We start from the raw sequence: 20,174 nt of genomic DNA on the forward strand, positions 1-20,174 counted from the left end.
GTGTGGGGCCTTACCATGGGGCAGCTGACATACAGTATCTGAATCCTTTATGACTAAAGTATTGGTGTGATCACAGTAAATAGACAGCTGAGAGTGCACCTTGCATATGGCCACATTTCTTTCCAACTCAAATATTTGTACCAAGACATGCCATAGTATCTTCAGCTGGTATTTTGCTCTTAGTTGAAGGCAGGACTGAGCACTGGCTAACTGGCTTCACTACCCTGATACCAGCTTCCTTCATATTTTTCAGAAAAGGCTAGTCTTGAAAGTTAAAGAAGATATTGTTAAATATTGTTGTCCAGCAGCAGTAGATTTCAGAATGGAGTAGGCTAATAATTTTTTTGGCAAAGCTTTTCTTTATCAAGACTGATGTTATTCACAGGAATTGGTTTGGTGAGTTTGAGTTTAAAATCATCTTAAACACATTTGTTTGGTTCAGAAGAAACTTCTTTATTGCAAGCAAATGAAAAAGGAAAACTGGGGTGTAGGGGCATGTGAGATAGTAGTACACCCATCTCCATTTACACAGTTGGTTATTTTTTGTTCTTCCAGTATAAATCTACTTAAATGTTGGCCATAAACCTTGGCTGCATTTTAATATTGGCTGTGTACTTGTGATCTTTCTCTACTGATGCTTAAAAAGGGCATTGACTCTTCCTTTTATTTGATTTCTGTCTGCAGTTATAAAATTAATCTCCCAGCTTCATGCTGCAATGAGCTGTGTCAGTGGAAGAGTGATAAGTTTCTTTTTTTTGGTCTTAAAACTTCTTCCCAAGTTATAAGGTGTTTAGCACATTTACTTTCTCTTTTTAATTTTAACAAAGCCCTTGTCTTTTTTCTGCATTTCTATTTTATCCATGTCATTTTGGTTCTTTTGTTTTATACTTCACATTTTTTCCACACTTTTTTTTCTTTTTTTTTTTTTTCCTCCCTTCGAGCCTAGTTTATAGTCTCTGACAGGATTCTTTCTATGCTATCTGCCAAAACATCTGTTCCTTTTCTGAATAAAAAGCTTGCTTCTCCAGGAAGTGTCACATGGGTCCACATGAACGATAAACCTTCATTTTTCTCTGCGACTTTGCCAATGATGGACCAGCGCTGGAGAGCTTTGTATTCTTGTCCGTCTTGTCTCATTTTTCGTTACTCCCAGCTCAGGTAGTTTGTAGCGGGGAAAAATAAGATTGCGTCATTTGGATTTCAATGTGCACATTTCCTTTCAAAATATGCCATTAGTTATTTGTACTTTCTATTTTTAATCTTGTAATTATTTCCTGAATTTCTGATCAAAGCAGATATTTATTAGCTTAAAATTGATTCCACTTAAACAGATTCTATTGCTTGGTTTTTGTTGGGGTTTTTTGTTGTTTTTTTCTGCTAGGAACACATTTGCATTAATACCCTCACCAAAAAGGCAATGTAACTGTCCTTGAATCTTCTTGGATTGATTTTTGGTGATGCTAAAATTTTACAGTCATTGTGGCATTCAGAGCAATTTTGGGTTCCCTTGAGGAAGTTGTGTAACTTTCAGTACTTTGGTTTTGCCATTTATAATTTTTAATGACGATAATAATTCTTACTTAGTAGACAGACTTGATTCTATTGTAAAGTTCTGTGACATCTTTAAGGAAAAGTGCTGCATTTGAACAAGGTATTATTTTTATATTGTGTTTCAACAGTATAAAAAAATTCATGTCAATAAATACATTTCATGTTACATTTCCTAAAGAGTCAATACTAACAATGAATCATTTAAATCAGGGGTCCTCAAACCTTTTAACCAGGGGGCCGGCGCGCGGATGAAGTGGCAGGCAGTCATCTGCGGCTGCTTGGTTTCCCCCCCCAACCCCTGGCGGGGGGGTCTGTAAATACCGGGGGCCGGATTGAGGACCCTGGGGGGCCGTATCCAGCCCGCAGGCCATAGTTTGAGGACCCTTGATTTAAGGCATTTCCCCCATATATGGAAAGAAATATTTATTGTTTTCTATGTTGCAAAGTAAAGGAAAAAAGTGGATTTCATATGTGTTTTTCTGTGGCATAATTTGCTGTTGATACGATGCTGAGATCGTTGTCTTTTGACTATATTAGTAACTAAGAATAAGGGGGGCTGCTGGTGAATGGTTTTACGTTCCTGCAAACATCTGAGCCTTTGTGTGGTAAATAATATGAGACAACAATGGATAGACACTTCCTCCTGGAATACCTGTACCTGTTTCACTACTTCAGCCCCCTGAAGTTTTAATTAATTTTGCACAAATGAATGAGGATTTTTTATTATTTTTTTAATCTGCCAGAAGTTTCTTCATCTTCTTCGCAGGAAAACTATGTATTTTCATAGTAGATTTGTAGCAATTACTTAGGGGTTTCCAGTGTCAATCTGGTATGGGGATGGGGAAACACGAATTCTGCTCCATTGTTCCCTCTCTCTGCGAGACACAAAGAGAATTTCTCCAGGTGGCAGAGATTTAATAAATGCTGGGAAGCCATGTAAAGAGAATTGCAAAGGAAATTGAATTCAGCCCCTCTCCATGGCTCAATCCCCCCTAGAACAGGTGGCCTGGCATACTGGCCACAAGTTCTTGTTGACTGAGTCCATCCAATACCTCAGTACCCTGGTGCAGGGGATTTGTTTGTGGAAGCTGGCACGCTTCCCTCCTGGAGGAGCTGCAGCAACAGAAAGAGGGCTGGGAATGATTCAAAAGTCCTGAGTTTTTTCATGGCTCTTGCTGTGTTTTGCTGGTTCTTTGAAGTGCTTAAGAGAGATTGCTGTGTGATTTGTTATATGAAAGTTTGAATATTCCTAGTCAAGGAAATATTTCCAACACAACACAAACCACACTTTCTCAGCCGGCTCTCTGACATGTGTCTTGCTGAGATCTTAGGGTGAGACTTGTGAGAGAATTTTTCCTTTCTTGGTTTAAATTGCCCAAAATATTAACTTAAAGATATTTTTTGTTACCTGTGCAAGCCTGCCCCAGTATAACCAAGACAGCAGGAAAGGGAAAATGTTCTGAGTCCTGACAAACATGAATTACTCATTTCAGTAAGTTGATATTAACTGGGCAATACAATAACCATGTGGAGCACATTAGAACTTCTGTCACGCCAGTGTAGTTCTGGAGGAGTAACTCTGCTAAAGTGCATACTATAAATTGTTTTCATTTGTATACTAGAAAATCAGTGCTCTCTTTTTGTCCCTTGACGTGCAACCTGAGTGGCTGGTAGCCTGTCAAACAGGGAGACACCTTTCATGCGTCTCTCTGTGTGAACTACCAGTGCCTGCCAAAGTCATCGTGCAACTGGCTTCATGAAGCCTGAACTCATTTCATTCAGGAAATGACTCACTCCAGTGAACACATGCAACTACTGTGATTTATATTTACTTTGGAAGATCTACATTTTTTGATGGATAAAAATGAAGAAAATTAGGGCTCTGCCAATACTCTGCAACAAATACAGTGCAGACCTCTGAGCTGGAATTGCGCAAGCTATCTCCCGAACCAGAAAGGAGCTGCATCAGCTCAGCACAATGCCCAAATTAATAAGCTCTGCTAATAGGTGGCTCTAATTAGCTTCTGTGCACTGTCATTTCCATGCAGTTTGTCTGCTTTGAGGGACCTTGCTAGTATTTCTCTCTGAGATATTAATCAGTACAATCTCAGGGCAGTAGGCTCTGAATTCCAGTTTGTACTGATGATGTGCTCTAAATATTACAGAAAAGTAAAGATAACCCCATAAAGGGAAGTCTTCAACAGACAGGTTTAAAGCAGGAATGTGGTTCTAAGCTTAGATAAAATACAATCTTAAATCTTGTAAAACAAGCACTAAATATTGACATACACACGTAAGAGGCATGAACCTATGTGACAAACTGGAACAGTACTATGCACTGGCATTTACAAAAAAAAAAAATCAGTTTAATGCCATTTTAATCTGGCATACAGCGTGCAGGTAGAACCCCATGTTCTTCCAGTTTTAAGCTTTTCAATAAGGCCTGAGTGCACGATAGACCATATTACCTCTTCTCACTCACATTGTTTCTTCTCACTTAGTGAATGTTAGTCTGAAATGTAATTGAATGTAAATTTGCAAATAACCAAGGAAAAAGACTAGATCTGGAGATAACGAACTTAGAATAAGCTAATTATATTCAGAAGAAAACTCAAAAGAAAATGCTCTTCTTGCTGTAGCTTGAAATTTGAGGAGGGGAAAACCTTTTGTTCATCTCTTTGCTGTATGAACCCTTTTTACAATGAAATTTAACACTAAGTGAATCTCAGCTGGTTTGGAATTATATTACCATCTGGGGGAAGATTTTGAGACAAGCCAAAACTAACAGATTTTCACCCAGCCGCTTAAGAATTCTAATTGCCAGGAGTTGGGCATTTGTTAGGAGCAAACTGACAGTGCAGTAGCATGAGTCTGCAAGATCTTCTTGGCTGCAAGAGCTTCTTGGCCAGAGACACTTTTTGATTCATATAGAATCACCTAGAGCTCGGCAGATATTTTAATGTTTCTAGTTAGACAGTTTCATCTATACTTCATCTAGAAACTATGGCCAAAGCTGTAATTAACATTGTCGAGTCTGAGCATATTCTTGATTATATTGTTGGTTAAACCCAATGTTGAGCAGAGGGGGTCAAGCTGCATGCCTCAGGGGCTCTGTAGTGTACTTCAGAGTCCCTCAGTAGGGATTAGCAGTAAAGTTACTAGTTCAAATCCAGGAAAGGTCAAGAGTGTTTAACACTCTTTTGTTCCATTGGTTATAAAGAAACAGATGTAAAATGAAGTGATGATCAAAATCCAATTCCTAGTAGATATTTTACATCATAAACACCAAACTCCTAATGATCTCTTGCTAGCAATCTGATTAGAACAGGCAGCAATTGAGCAGGCACAGAGACCGCCATGCAGCCCTTTACTGCCATTCCCCATAACAAAAAGTACTGCCATTTTCACACTGAAGGACAAACTGGAAAATTGCAGTCTCTCTGCCTGAGCTTTTTGTGTTGTGTTGATATATTTGGAAATCTTTCCTCCTGAGTGATATCAAATCATATTTTAGACCACAAATATAACTGAAGGTTATTTAAGTGCTTTGAATGAAGAAGAACCTGCAATTTAAAACTGGCAGTTTTTTGATAATTTTAAATATAGGTGGTTGATCTTCAGCTCAGTTAATCTGACATGGATCTGCTGAAAAATTAAGTGGTAGTCAGCGAAGCTGGCAAAGGATCTGATTCTGGATTATTCAAAGTACATGATCACACTTAAAAATGCACAAGTAGTTTTAGAGGAAGTATATCATAGCTAAATTATGTGCATTATAACGTACCACCCCTGCCCTTCTTGGGCACCAAACAGGCTAGAGTCAGGATTAGGTGAGACATTGAATGTTAGGGGCTTAGAATGAAGAGTTAAGGTTTTGGATTCAGTTTTAGGCTTCAGGCATTTAGTTGGGGTTACTACCATGAAGTAGCAAAACTGTAAATTCCAAAGCTTGGTGTTCTTATACTGCCCTGCAACTAGTGAGTGATTAAGTGTCTTTCTTGCAAACAAAACACAGACCAAATCTGTGTATGTGATGTTCTCCATGAAAAAACTGTTCTGAAATTACCAGAAAACCTATTCTATTAATTCATCCGGGATCTTACCGGATTCCAACAGATGAAAAAGCTTCCATATTTTAGCAACAAAATCTATAAGATGTATGCACACAAAAAAATAAGTGGATGGATAAAATGCTTAAAGGATCTTGTAATAATTACCAGCTGGACTTTTCTTGCTGTCCTACAGTCCCGTCTTAGTTATCTATACAACAAACTAAGAAAGAAAATACTCTGAAAAGCTAATATCTTGAACAAGGTAAGTAAGATGTTGCTGCTTTCCAGTAAGTTTATAAAAATTATATCATTAGAATTTTACTAAGCAAATTTAAAACAATGGAAAATATTCTTTTTATTCACTGGGTAGCTTATGGACTACCCGGAGCTGCTGTTGACTGACAGCCAAATGATAAAGGGGGAACTGAGGGATTCCCATTTTGGAAGACAGATTATATTGATAGATTACTTGCACTATTGTTTTCATCAGAGGAAAAATTAAACATTTCTCACTACTGAGGGCAGGTGCCCCTGTTCCTGGAGAAAACAGGGACTTCCTAATGCTCTACAAGTGGGTTTCAGACTTCTTGAGGATATAGACAGTGAGTCCAATAACAACTCCAGTCTGAGCTGACTTGGTTTCCTTCAGCCTGCATCCTTTTTAAAAGAGCTAGTGGCATTTTGTATCTCAACCAGTTATTGGAATCAACATTTTTTGGGACATTCTGGATATCACATTGGAAAGAAAAGTCCAAAGGTCTGTACTAACTCTTAGCTCTAAGACTGGGTTAAGACATCACCAGTATTTATTCTTTTAGCTTTGCCTTTGCCAAACCTGTTTCAGTGAGAAAGCTCTCTAGGGCAGTGACTATATATGTTTAGTTTCTAGTACGCCCTAACCCTGACTGTAGGGTGGTCCACAAGCATTGCAATAATAGTAATAATATATAACACAGGCAGTGGGTTTTGAAAGGATGTCTATTCTGCAAATGCATTTAAAAGAAACACAAGCAAAAGTGTCATTTACTCCCTGAAAAATGGAACTGTTAAGCGTTTATATTTAAATTAAATACTTTTTATGAGTTCATTGAATGTTATTTAGCAAGTATATTATAGCAAAGGCATGTTACCTATTGCCTTAGAATGAGGATTTTATTGCTTTTTCATAGTTATCTTCTGTATCAGCATTTGGCAGGTAACAAATGAAATTTGCTTGCTAAGGTTAAATTGTTTTGTGCTGCTGCTCAGCCACACAGATATAGAAGATGAGATGATGGAAAAAAAGTTATTTGCTTTTTTGGGCAACATAGGAATATATCAATATACAGGGATAATATAAAAGACTTGACCTATCTGTGAAGAAATGTTTATTCTCTGAAAGGCAAAGAACTTAATTCCTGTCTGAATCACACAATTGAAATCCTGTTCATGCTGGAGGCTGTACAAATGGCACTGCAGATAGAATTGGCCCAAATAATTCAGTGTGGTCAAGGTGATGACTCTTGGAACAGTCTGAGGTCAAACCAGCATGGACTCCAAGTATCAGTCAAAAAAGATGAAGGCCCTCTGGAACTTGGTATGAAAAGTTCCTGGTTCTCTGTCCATTTTTACTACTAATGCATTTTCTAAATTAAGCAGATTTGGGACCAATAATGCATGATTCTCCCTGAACCTTGAATGTGTTATATTTTGAGAATATGAAAACATGCTGTTGTGTAAATACTAAAGCCTAAACTTGTAAAGATTCCAGACAAATCTTTTGGACTCCAATATTTTCTTTAAATTTGAAGAAGCCACACTTTGCAGTTTTCCCTATAATCTAAGTCAATTTTGATAGGCCAGTTGATTTTTTTTACATACCTGAGAAGTCCTTGTGATGCAAGGTCAGAATAATAAATTTTATGTTTTTATTCCCTATGTAGGAAAAGTAATATAATGCCATCACTACTTTATTACTCTGCAGTCATTCTGTTACTATGCAACTTAAAATATTTCAGCCATCAGCATTTGGAGAAAGTTCATAGGTGTATGGCACTCCATTATAATTTGCCTTTAAAGACTACATTTCTTCTAGTCACCCAGACTAGAAATACAGTTATAGATCAAGAAACTGGAGCTAGTTCTGAGGTGAGCTGAAGAGATGGTAAACTGAGAATGCACTGTATTTGCACTCATATAACCAGTGTTCTAGGGCTCCAGTATTTCTCTTTATAAGTTGAGTTAGTATTTCTTGCTAATTGGAAATGTTTGGAACTTTTCTGAAGACTGGAAAAGTCTCTGAAAGGTTTATGAAACTGGTACTGAAGTTTTGTTCTAAAAAAGAAAATTCTTTCTGTAATTTGAAGGTGCTCAGCAGAAGTCAGCCATCATAAAACAATCCCAAAGATACCAGGTCATTAGATCTTGATCTATCTTGTATTCCACTTGCTTCAGTACATCTCGATTTGAATTTAAAGCAATGTATCAGAACTGCTGTATGTTACGGGACAAGACTCATGGTTCTCCACAGACAAGTTCACAGCACTACTCATTATCTTAGAAATCAGTTTGCTGAAGTAATGTTCGTGTATTTTCTTCCTAAGTTTTTCACTTCAGTGTGAAAAACTTAGCAATGAATAACCTCCTTCAACTTATGTGTCAATTCCCAAAGGACTCTTAACTCATCTCAATTTAAATTAATGACCTTAGTGATAGTGTTAGCAATTGGACCATGGCTCTCATGAGCCAGATATTTGCATATGGAATTTGATTAATCCTGCTGGCTATTAATTTTCACTTTTAATTAGGTGTGATGCTATTGCAGGAAGAAAATACAAGACTACTATCAGGCACAGGCAATGTTGATTTTTTTTCTATTGGGTATTCTACTCTGTTTTGTTTGCCTGTGCTAGGTTCCCTTGTGATGTTTGTTTGGATCAGCTTAGAAAGGTACCATAGACCTAAAAAACGGTGTGTGCAAGTTCTGGGATAATCACTACAAAGAAGTACCATACTGAATGAATATTACTAGTTTACAAGAGGTAGAGAAACTGGTGTATAGTATCGCCATCTAGTACTCTGTAACTGTATTCTTCTTAATGGCATAATAGGTCTCTTTCGATACCTGTGTCCAAAGTCACAGAAAGACCAGCAATGTAAGCAAATGGGGGTAGTACTTTTTCCAAGACTACTTGGTTGCCCTGCATCCCAACTGAGCAAATGTACACAGATGCAGAGTCCTGTTCAGATCTGGATCAAGGATAAATTTTGCCTGAATCTTGTAAATATGTAACATGGTTTCTCCTAGTTTCCCATAAGACAATCTGTATTTCTTTGACATCTTTGCATTCAGGAGCATTGCAATATGTTTGCATACATCGTAGCCAGGAAAGCAGTGTGCAGCACTTGGCTTGACCGGTAGAGCTGATGTCCACGTGCTAAGAATTAGCAGACCTTGACAAAAACATGAAGAAAATCTCAATAAAAGTTAACTGAGTACCCTTGCAATAGAATAACTGTTCAATCTTCCCCTTTCTTAGCAGAATAACATTAAAGAAACACACCTTTTTCCTCAGAGATGGATTTTAATAGATTTTGATATCCATTGACGAAATGAATGAATGATCAATACCTATTAAACAAACTCAGTTAGAAAGGGAATATATTGCTGCTTCTGGTTGAAATTCAAAAAGAAGAAAACCTTCTTTATGACCACAGAAGGCTTCTGAGAAGTCAGTTTGCATATCTGGGAAGGGCATACAGTGAAGATGAAGGCATAAAAGTTAGCAGGGATATGCCAGACTCTGACTTGAAACTTGGAATGGTTTCCTCCGTGCTTTTAAAATGTCTTTTCTGAAGTATTCTGCTGTTTGTAATAAATTAATAACTCATAGTGAACAACAGGCAATTTTAATGAAAGATATCTATACTTTTGCAATAGAATTTCTTATATTTGTGTGAGCCCTTTTCTTTGTATTTCACGAGCATCTCATACAGATGTACAATTTCTGGTGTGGAAATGTAAACTCTGCCACCACCAGTGAGAGTTAAATCTGCTCAAAATAGATCTTTCTTCAAATTCAGATTTCTAGAATGCATCCATGAATACCTATGTGGAAAGTGACTCAGCTGTTATTAACATTCTGACACTTTTCTTTGGAAAAATACAGTATCAGACACATGAACAGCAAACTGTTTGGGTAAAATGTGGGAATATTTTAAATTTATTAAACTTTTATGTTAACAGTGGCTGATTGGAAACTGTATGTAGAAAATGAGTAATACTAATAGAGCATGTTAATAGTGCACAGCGGCTTTGTCCATTGTATAGTACCAGGAAATCACACATTATAGTTTTTTTCACCTACTTCAGAAGGTATGTCTATACATATGAAAATGAAAATTTTATTCAGTGTGTTATATAGAAAGCAAACTACAGTGCAAATTTTGATTAAAATGTTGCTCTGTGGCCTTTCATATAAAATCTAATTTTATTTAATATTACTTTCTACATGTATGCAGAAAATGGCAAGCCAATATTAATAAAAGAAGGCTTATAGGAATGTGGATCGAGAACAATAGAACCTTGACAAAATTTATTTACCTAGCTAGACTTTCATTTGAAAGTTAGCAGCACTCTGTGATACTGACATAATACAGGGGTCTTAAAACTCTGTTAGACATTTTTAACCCACTTTAATTTATTCCATGGAAGTTTAATCCCCTGCTGAACAGAGATGGGTGAATTTTCAAAAGTCATAATCCATTGAAGTAAAAAATCTTTAATGACAACACAGGCAGCAGGCTTCAAGAGTTTAGTTTAAATTCTTTCTAAAAATGTAAAACATAGGGCAAGAGTTAATAGGATATTTCATACAGTTATATTTCAATCCTTTCCCAAATCTTTATAAATTCACTTGCATCTCCACTATTAGAAATATTCGGGCTGAATTCCTGCACTTCTAAGGTAAAAAGCAGAGAGCTGTAAAATCGTAATGTGAAGATTTTCACAGTGTATTGTAACTCATTTGGTCCTTCAGTTCAGACTATTATACGGGATAGTATAATGTTTTCTAAATTGAAAAAGAAATGATGTTTTACAAACCAAACACCTTCCACTCTGCCTTAACTAGGCAAGAAAATGGAATCAAGCTACGTAATACCGCACTATGTTCATCCTTCTGCTCTTCCAGGATCTTTACAATGGACTTTAGTGATAGGTCGGGATTTGGCCCCAAAATTGAGCTGAGAGGGTCCATACATATCCTATGTATTCCAAACCCATAGTTGTATGTCGCCGCTTGACTACCACCTTTGCAGCTGCCTGATTCTGGAAGTACCTACAGCTCAGACAACACTTCCTTTTTTTGCCCTGGAAGTGACAGCCATAAACTTTTGCAGCTTTGCCTGGCCTTTCCTTCCACAGGAAAAATGCTGCTGCCTTGCTAGGTTTTGTTGTGGCCTGCTGGACAAGAATTTTAGGTGGCATCAAATGAAGCTGGGAGGTTACTTGTTCAGAACAAACAGAAGCAAAAGATTCCTCAGACAGTCTGAAGTTAAGAGGTGGAACTACTGGTCACAGGGTGTTTCAGATGCTGGAAGTTTCAAAGAGAAACAGGCAAGTTCTTGTAAGTGGTAGCTGACAGTTATTAAATGCATAGCCACCAATCCAGCTTATGGAGTTCTTGATCTGGAAAGGTTTTCTGGTATATTGTTTCCCTGATTTTGGATTCATTGACAAAAACCAACTTTCAGCCATTTTTAGATGCACGGTATAGGACTGGATGACAAGTTTGACTTGCTCATGTTCTCAAGATCTGAATTTAAATAGGCAATGGCAGTAATTTCCTTCTTCTCTAGGAGCTACATCTTTGAAGGAAAAAAACAATGAGATTCCTTCTTTGAAAAACAAGAGCGGCAGCACTGCCTGTCTTCATCCCTGCTTTCCAGAAAAATGGTGGAACATTCCTTAGGGCTGGCATTTCATTATTTCCTCCCATGGATCTGTGGTTTTGATTCCTGGTTCAAAGTTCCCAGTCTTCTCCAGGCACTTAGAGAAACCTGGATGTTTAATTCTGAGTCTGATTTCCACTGTGGAAGTTTGTGAAAGGAAAGAAATTCATAGGTTCTTACAAAGAGCTGTACTGCCACAGCTGAGAGGGCAGTAATGGCAGAGTGAAATAAAGGAAAAAAGGAGAAAGAGAAAAATATTAGTTAAAGCACTACTACCAGAAGAAATGTTTCCATAATTAAACCTAGGTCTGATAGGTTTCAAGTGCCTATTTATCTTGAGATGAGTAAACACTTTTTACAAACCTGCATACTAAATATTTTTTGTAGCCACTAGTGAACAAAACAGGCTCAAGAATATTATTTTTTCAGATTCTAAATACCTGGGGAAATTGTTAGTATGATTAAATCAAACCCCAAAGATAACAGAATAGCACAAAGCCACGCCATTTCTGAAAGGAAACCTCCAGATGGGAAATTTCCTTTATCTAAAAGGAGGAGCAATAGTAGTAAGTCTGCACACCTTGCTGTGTGAGTAACACAGCGCTAACCTGAGTGTGCTTACAGATGTACAGGGAGCAGTGGACTTGATAATGACTAGAGCAGTTTGGAAAGCATTTAGATAGAGCAATCTCTGTCCAGCTTCCATCCCGAAGCCTTTCTGTTCCCTCCATGGCGTTGTCTCCAGGGCAAACTATGCATTGTAGGTCAGATTTTTTTTGCTTGCCCTTAACCATCTAGTTGAAGAACATTTATTCAATCCTTGAAGGTTCATCATGGAGATAGAGGAGGTAGTTCATTTTGTTTGTCTCTCTCTGTTGATTATGGAATAAGACTAGATGAGTAGTTTATATCTAAGACCTGAATTTCAGGTGAATGAGGTGATTGGTGAGGTGATTCCCACCCTAGATCATGGACTGAGCTGGCACAGAACACGTTCTGACTTCTAACATGTGGTGGCAGGCCGCCACGTTCTTTCATCAGTCTGTTACCATTCACTAGGACTTGCGGCAGTGCCACAGCTTAGTCCACTGTCAGTGTGAATGCAGGTGAGAGGAACTGAGACTGGAGCAAGATTTGACATGGTAGTTCTTCAGTATTCGCATTGGAATCCAACCATTGAAGATGCTTTATCACCTTTGCATTTCCTGAAAATTATTTGAGACTTGCTATTTTACAAACCTATTTATAACAGGCAACTTACATTGTGCAGAAGACCACTGTAAAACTGTAACTTTTGCTAGTTATTTTTCTTCTACAGAACAGCCCACTGCAGTATCTTAATATTCTATGATCAACAACTGCTAAGAATTAAAATGTCTCTAAACAAAGCAGTCTCTGCTGTTTTATTAGTAACCTCATCTTGCTGTAGGTACAAATTTTCTAATTAGTCTTTGATTTGTGTTAGATCTCAAACAGATCTCAACTGATAGAACCACACTAATTTCAATGATGTTAAAATTCTCTGAATTTATATCAGCTGTCGTCAGCTGAATTTATATCAGCTTCTGGACTTTTATAACCTCTGTTGTATGAATGATGAAAAAAGTTCAGCTAGCCACATTTGCTTTCTAAAAATTGCCATTCAGAACAAGCATGATAGCTCATAGATTAAAACAATAAAAATACAGAATTTAAAGTTGAGCTGAGCACAATTGATAGTATTAAGCTGGTTTTATGAATCCTAAGGTAGTTCTCACAAAAATTGCGGTAACAGTGTATATTAAGTTCAATTTCCTTACTTAAAGTCAGTAAAAACATTTTGCCTTCCCTCTGTTTTTTGTATGACAAAAATTTCTATTATTTCTATTTTTTATGCTTAACTGAATGATCCCAAGTGATCATTTTAAAAAAGATTGTTGAGAACTTCAGATACTTCTTTTAATATGGTCAGTAATGAAAGGAGCTCACCATATGAATTCTGCAGGGCTCTGTGCAAGGACCTTTTCTGTGCAATGTATTTGTAAATGACCTGAGAAAGGTGAGTGAGAAAGTTTGTTGATGACAAAATATTTCAGCATAGAAAAGATAAGAGCCAACAGTAAGGAATGGCAGAAATATCTTATCAGAATTACTAAATAGGCTGTACACTAAGGAATGAAATTCTGTGGTAGTAAATATAATGTGAAACACATGGGGAAAAAATAAATCCCAGCTTCATATATGAATAGGAGTGAGATTTTAGGTTTATGACCATTCCATGCAAGCATCAGTTAACTGCTTATTAGTGATCAAAACCAAATAAAATATTAAGAGAAAAAAGTGTAATAGAATTTTATTCTATTTATACTTCTATATATGTATTTCTATATATATATAAATATATATATTTATACATATATATATATATACTTCTATAAAGTAACAGGTCATTTGCCATCATGCAAGACCATGGTTCTGCCACGTTTTGAATACCATGTGCAATTCTGTTTTCCCTATCTTAAAGACAGAACTTTGAGTAGAACTGAGTATGTTTCAGAAAAGGACAGAAAGGGAATTTAAATGTATAGGTATAGAATGGCTTCCATACAATGGATTATTTCTGTGACCCAGGAGTCTAGCACTCAGGGTTGGAAAAGTGATCAATATTTCTTTACTACTGTGAATAGATATAGCTGAGGCATGTACTGGTGGGCTGAAAGTCGGCTTCTTTGTGTAGCTAGAAATCATCACATTTTCCACTCACTGATATTTGCAGAAAAAATTTGTAAAGTGTAGTAGCAAAGAAAATTAAGGAGGAGCAGGGGAAATTTGGATAGAGACTGAATTTTCCATCTGGGGAATGAAGGGTTCTCCAAAGAAGGCATCAGGAGCCTGGTTCAAAACAAACAGTAAAAGGGAACAGAACTGTGGAACTCATTGCTGTAGGTTGTCATGGAGGTTAAAAATTTACAAAGGGTCAGAGTGGACAAATGCACAGAAGAGCAGTCTACTGAGAGTTACTAAAACAGAAAAGATACACACAAAAAATATTTAGCAGAGAAATTTAGGAATCTGACAGCTGAGAAGAAATTAGGGGACTACCATATGCTTGCCATGTTCTTGCTCTTCTCCAGGCACCACCTCTTATAGCTGCTATTGGAAACAAGATGTTTTTCTAAACGAGTCTTTGGTTTGATCCTGCATAGCCACTTCTGTGTTCTCATTTGGCACAGCCGATCACGATTTTCTGTTCCATTTGTCAGATTCATCTGAGTTTGCATTTTTTTATTGACCAATCCTGATTCTTTTCATGTCATGTAACAAAAAGGCTTGTAAGTTAAAACCAGAGAGGTCTGTTTCTGTGCAGTATTAATGTGCGCGGGTTTCCATGTTGGTACTCCCTTTCCAAAGTGTCAGTTTGTAACAGGTACAAGTCCCTCACTGTGTTTTACTCACCTCCCATTATAATCGTATCTCCATTATCAGTTTCTTTGTTTATGGTCAAATTCCTGCAGAATATTGGCTTTGACTTGTCTGGAAATTACTCACTGAATAAAATCTTTCCGTGCCACTAGTAACTTTGTACACTATGTAGACAGGTATAGGAAAAAAAAAAAAAAAAATCGATCCAAGTAGAATAGTAAAGTAGGTCCAGGTTTTTCTCCACCCATTACATAAACAGGATTAATATGAAGAAACAGGATCCAACTAACATTTTCTGAGTTCTGTCCTGCCTTGATAATGGTCCAGTTTATAGTTATGCCCATCAGTACTCTCCTACCCATGCTGTATCTGAAATATCTGGCTAAGGAAAGAAAATTCTGAACTCTTTTACACAAAGCATACTCAAGCACAGTGCTGCCAAATTCTTACAGTACTATGCCAGCAAAAACGATCTGGGTTTTGATTAGTTGTTTACCTGAAGAGAGACATTTTCTATCCTGAGTATTAGATTGTTTGTTTATGTTTTCATTTGCCCTCAAGTAGTCATGCATTCAGAGGAATAAATACATAATTTCTAAACCAATACTGTAATTACAGGTAATGAACTGTAATAGAGCTAAAATAAAAGAGTGAGAAATCAAGAGGCATTCTGTACCTCTTTGAATGACTATTTTTTAAAATCTCAAATTGATCAGTCTTAAATTAATGTTAACATAGCTGTGGTTGATTTTTCACTGAGAAGAGGGCCTAAATCACCACTTGAGGATTTCATGGCTTCCAGACATCCCTTTCCAACTTTGTTTTCTCTGCTCCAAATGTTCAGGATTGACCTGACAAAGCATTTGGGGCTCAGTGTCTTGAAAGACAACGCCAAAATTTCTGAGACAAATAAACTACCTTTACTTTAGGAAGTCCTAAATAAACTACATATATTCATTAAAATACATTTAATGATGTTAAACATCATAATAAATAATTAGTCACCATCAAAAAGGAGGATACATAATTAATGGAGTATTATGTTTTAATGGAGTAAAACTTGAATTACAGATCAATTCCTGTCTTTTTTAACGATGCTTTGGGATATTGTGCCCAGTGAAACCACTGTCTGCTCCGTCCTAGAAGCAGAAGAAGAAATGGAATAACAATTTGTCATTATTTGTTGGAACAAAGTTACCAGGCAGGCAGCTTCTGGTACCTTTTTGATACCAGTAAACTTTACTAGGTAGTGGAAATTTGTACTTTCCCTTAAAAGTACAAGACTGGAACCAAAGGTCAGCCTGCCATGCTTACTGAGTGCTTTTCCACTGACATTTGTAGCACTGGATAAGCATATCTAAATATTTTTGCTCCTTACTATTGTTCTGTGCAGACACTTCTGATACCATAAAATTAAAACCCACTTCTAGCTATGCAGTCATGGAGGAAATCCCCCTCCTCAGCTGTTCTGCAACATTGATATATTTCACGGTAGTGGTGGTGTGGGTTAATCCCGGTGGGCAACTAAGCGCCACACAGTTGCTTGCTCACTTCCCCCCTCTTCCCCAGTGGGACGTGGGACTGGAAGAGGAAAGGAAGAATAAAAGCAAGGAAACTTGGGGGTCATGATAAGAAACATTTAATAAGTGAAGGATAAGTGGAAGAAGACAGAAGAAAGCAAAACAAAACAAGTGATGCAAAGACAACACTCACTACCTCCCATGGGTAGAGTGATGCCCAGCCAGTTCCTCACCAAAAGATGGCTAACTCTCCCTGAAACTTCCTCTTTTCCTTTTAATTGCTAAGCCTGATGTTATAATGTATGGAATGTCTTATTGGTTAGTTCAGGGCATGTGCTCAGTTGTGTCCCCCCCCAACCTATTGTGCACCCCACCAATCCATTCACTTGAGGGGCCAAGCGAGAAACAGAGGCCTTGATGCTGTGCGAACGGTGTTCAGCAAGAGCTAGAACATTTGTGTGCTACCAGTGTTTGGGTCAACAAGCTAAAGGACATTACCATGTGAGCTGCTATGAAGAAAATTAACTCTATCCTAGCCAGGCCCAGTACTAGTGGGCCAAACTTTTAAATGTTTTGTCTAGGAGGGACACTTGGCTGTGGAAAAGAAGGCAACTCCAGTTACACTGAGCTAATTGGTAGAGTATGCAAGTTTCTGAATTATATGCAAATATACTCAAGGAAGAGGACGAAAAAGCCACCAAAGAATTTGGGCTGCTTAGTGTTTTAGCTCTCCATAAGCCATTTTAAGTAGATTCTTTTTTCATGTACCACTAAAATAGGTCTATATTTCAGTAAGCTAGTTTTCACACTACTAAGTGCAAAATCTCATGGATTTGCATGATCTTTCCTGTATTATTGCAGCCTTGTGGTTGAAAAGCAGAGAGAGCGAAGAAAGTTGTGGATTAGTTCATGTGAAAATAACTGCTGCATTTGCAGAAATTCTATTACACAGCAATGCTCCGTATTATTGGGTGTGCAATTCTCTGAGGATACATATAGCTACTTTCTACAGCACACAGTATACTAACAGTATATGGAAAAGCAGTTGTCTGGAAAATGTTAGTGAAGAACAATGAATTCTAGAGCTTTTTATTAACCCTTGTGGGCTCTTTTTTCTAATGCTTACACAGACACTTGACTAGGGAGGGCAGGTTCAGGTCTTTAATCACGTATGCAGCCGGTTACCCACGCTGAAAATTGCAAACAGAGGTCTTGGGGCTAACTGCATGACCAGAAGTCTTTCAGGTATTACAAAATCGATGACAGTAACAATCAATTGTATTTGTTAGATCAGGTATGAAGCAGTATAGCATGCATGGAATCTGAATCATCCATATCCATGAAATATACCGGTTTCAAAAAAACACATGTATTAGATCAGTCAGCAACCATTTCAGAAATATCTCCTTCCTTTCCTGGGTGTTCGGTTTTATACATCTGAAGAAAAAGAGACCGTTTCGTCAAAAGGTTTTTATACCATTACATCTTGTTATGTGGAACTTATAGTGTAATCCTATGAAATGTAAATCATTGGATGCAGAAAGGAAAACAAAGGAAAACCAAGCTGTGAGCACAGAAAAATATAGTGGCACAGAAAAATAGATTGCAGGTATACTAGCTGTGCTAGCTAACTGCTTAGATTCATAGCAGGTTGACAGATTAATGCTACACAGGCACATTTTTCCTTTTAAACACATTTCTTTTCTTATTTTGCACTCCTTCCCCATATGCCACAGCAAAATTATATTCTGAGTCTCTTTCTCCCTGTGACATCTTCATTGCTGCTTCATTAAGCAGTGCACCATCAGTGCATTTCATTACAGCTTCTCTCCTGGCTCACTGTGTTTATGGTAAGAGGCATCTACAAACTGGCTATCAAAATGCTAGTCTATGTTTTAGTCCTTCCATTCAAAAGAGGAGGAGGTAATCTCTTTGAAAAAATCCAAAATAAAACCCATATTTTATCTTTTATCCTTACTGGCTCACCAACCTGAAATACGCTGGGGAGGTACAGTGTGGGATGTGATGGATTTATTTACCTATTTATTTACTGTAAAAGGCTCAGGGCTTTCCTCCTATCTGATCAGTGTTTTAAGACAATTTAGACTGATTTTTTGTATGTGCCTTCAACTGACCTTGAAAAAGTGCTGAAACTAATGAAAGCATGTTTCAATTCCACAATTGTTAGAAAATGAAAAGGCCATGCTGTGATAGATATCCTCCCTGACATATACCTCCAGTTGTACCAGTAGGCAGGGGACATGATTTAAATACTAGCTGGTTTCCAATGGGTTTCCTGGGTTGGGAATACACTCAATTCATTTTTAAGTGAAGAGAAAGATAAAACTGCAAGTATGATAGAAGCGCGTAAATCAGTGCCAGAACACGGAGGAATAAAACAGGCATATTCAGAGTCTCCTGTGTAGCCATGAAAAGAGAAATAAGAAACTTGATGGCCTCTTCAGAGTAGTTCAAATGCAAAAAACGTGGCAGTGTGTCTGGTGCGAATTTTTAGGTGGAATGGGACTAAGGGTATTGTCAGTCCTTCTCCACCCACCCACTGCCCCTGCCAGTTCCAGCCCTCCCTGCTATGCTCTGTCAGAGTTCTCTACCAGTGCTGCGTGTTAGGCAGCTGCGAGACTGCATCTGTTCTCTGTTTTCCACACAATTAAGGCAAAGAGAAAAAATATAAATAAGACAAATTGCTCTGACACTAAATTCTGTAGAAAACTATGTCTGAAGTTTATGTTTTTGTAAGAACTTGCTGCTAGATTGTGTCTTTTTTAAAACTGATTTTGCAGGATTTTTTTATTATTACTTTTAACTTTGTGGCCCTGTTTTTCTTTTAAATACACAAATGGATTTCTGTCTTGCATAGATCACTTTTTGGTTTGTGGAGGAAGGTGCGAATAAAGAAGTGACAAAGGAGAAATGCATGTCATACTAGATACAGACAAGGCAAATCAGTAGCTAATCTGTAAGGGACTATAAGACTGTGACTCCCCTTGCATTAACTGAGATACAGCACACAGTACATACAGCTGTTGATTAACATTTTCATTATTCTATTACTTCTATTTTCATTGTGACTGAAGGTCCCTATCAAGAACACAGACCAATATGCACTCATCAAAAGGAGTAGGAAAATTATATTACTATTATTAGATTTATAATGACATGGACTCTGAGCATGGTCAGGCTGGCACCACTAAGGCAGAACCCTGACACTGGACTCCAGGGCCAGCAACAGATTGATATGACCCAGATGGTGGAAGACACAGTCACTTTGCAGAGGGAACATTCAAGCAAGAGTACTTCACCCTGAGAAATGGCCAGTGGAAGCCACATATAGACAGGAGGATGACATAGCTGTGTACCTTAGTTTTTGCAGTAATTTGTTACATACTCATCACTTACAGGCATCATAACAGAAGTAGCTTTCAGGCTGAAGAATAATGTGAATGGCTGGGATTAAATCTGAAGGCCAGTGTAAAAGACCTGCAAAAGAGAACAAAGTAAAAACTACTTCAAAAGAAGAGGAAAACAGGTGTTTCTGTTTTGTTTTACCAAGTACAGAGATATAATTTAATTTCTCAAAACTAAAATAAATTCCCTATGATTTTGAAATCTGATCATTTTGGTCTCAGGTGGGAATGATGGATTTTGTATTACATATCTCAATATATCCTTCCTTTTTTCCCCCCTTCTTTCTTTTTCA

At 37.5% G+C, this 20,174-nt stretch overlaps 1 protein-coding gene and 1 long non-coding RNA gene across 5 annotated transcripts in view; one reads left to right on the forward strand and one right to left on the reverse strand.

The window, feature by feature from the left end:
• Positions 1-20,174, forward strand: part of NXPH1 (neurexophilin 1) — a 165,816-nt gene that overhangs the window by 127,782 nt on the left and 17,860 nt on the right. The window lies entirely within an intron of this gene.
• LOC308063594 lies at positions 8,088-20,112 on the reverse strand. The gene is made up of 2 exons (XR_013927997.1): positions 12,563-20,112; positions 8,088-12,223 (listed from the first exon to the last, which is right to left on the reverse strand). It is a non-coding gene; the product is annotated as an uncharacterized lncRNA (long non-coding RNA).

Source organism: Falco punctatus (genome assembly GCF_963210335.1).
Source record: "Falco punctatus genome assembly, chromosome: 4".
In the NCBI taxonomy this organism is placed as follows: domain Eukaryota; kingdom Metazoa; phylum Chordata; class Aves; order Falconiformes; family Falconidae; genus Falco; species Falco punctatus.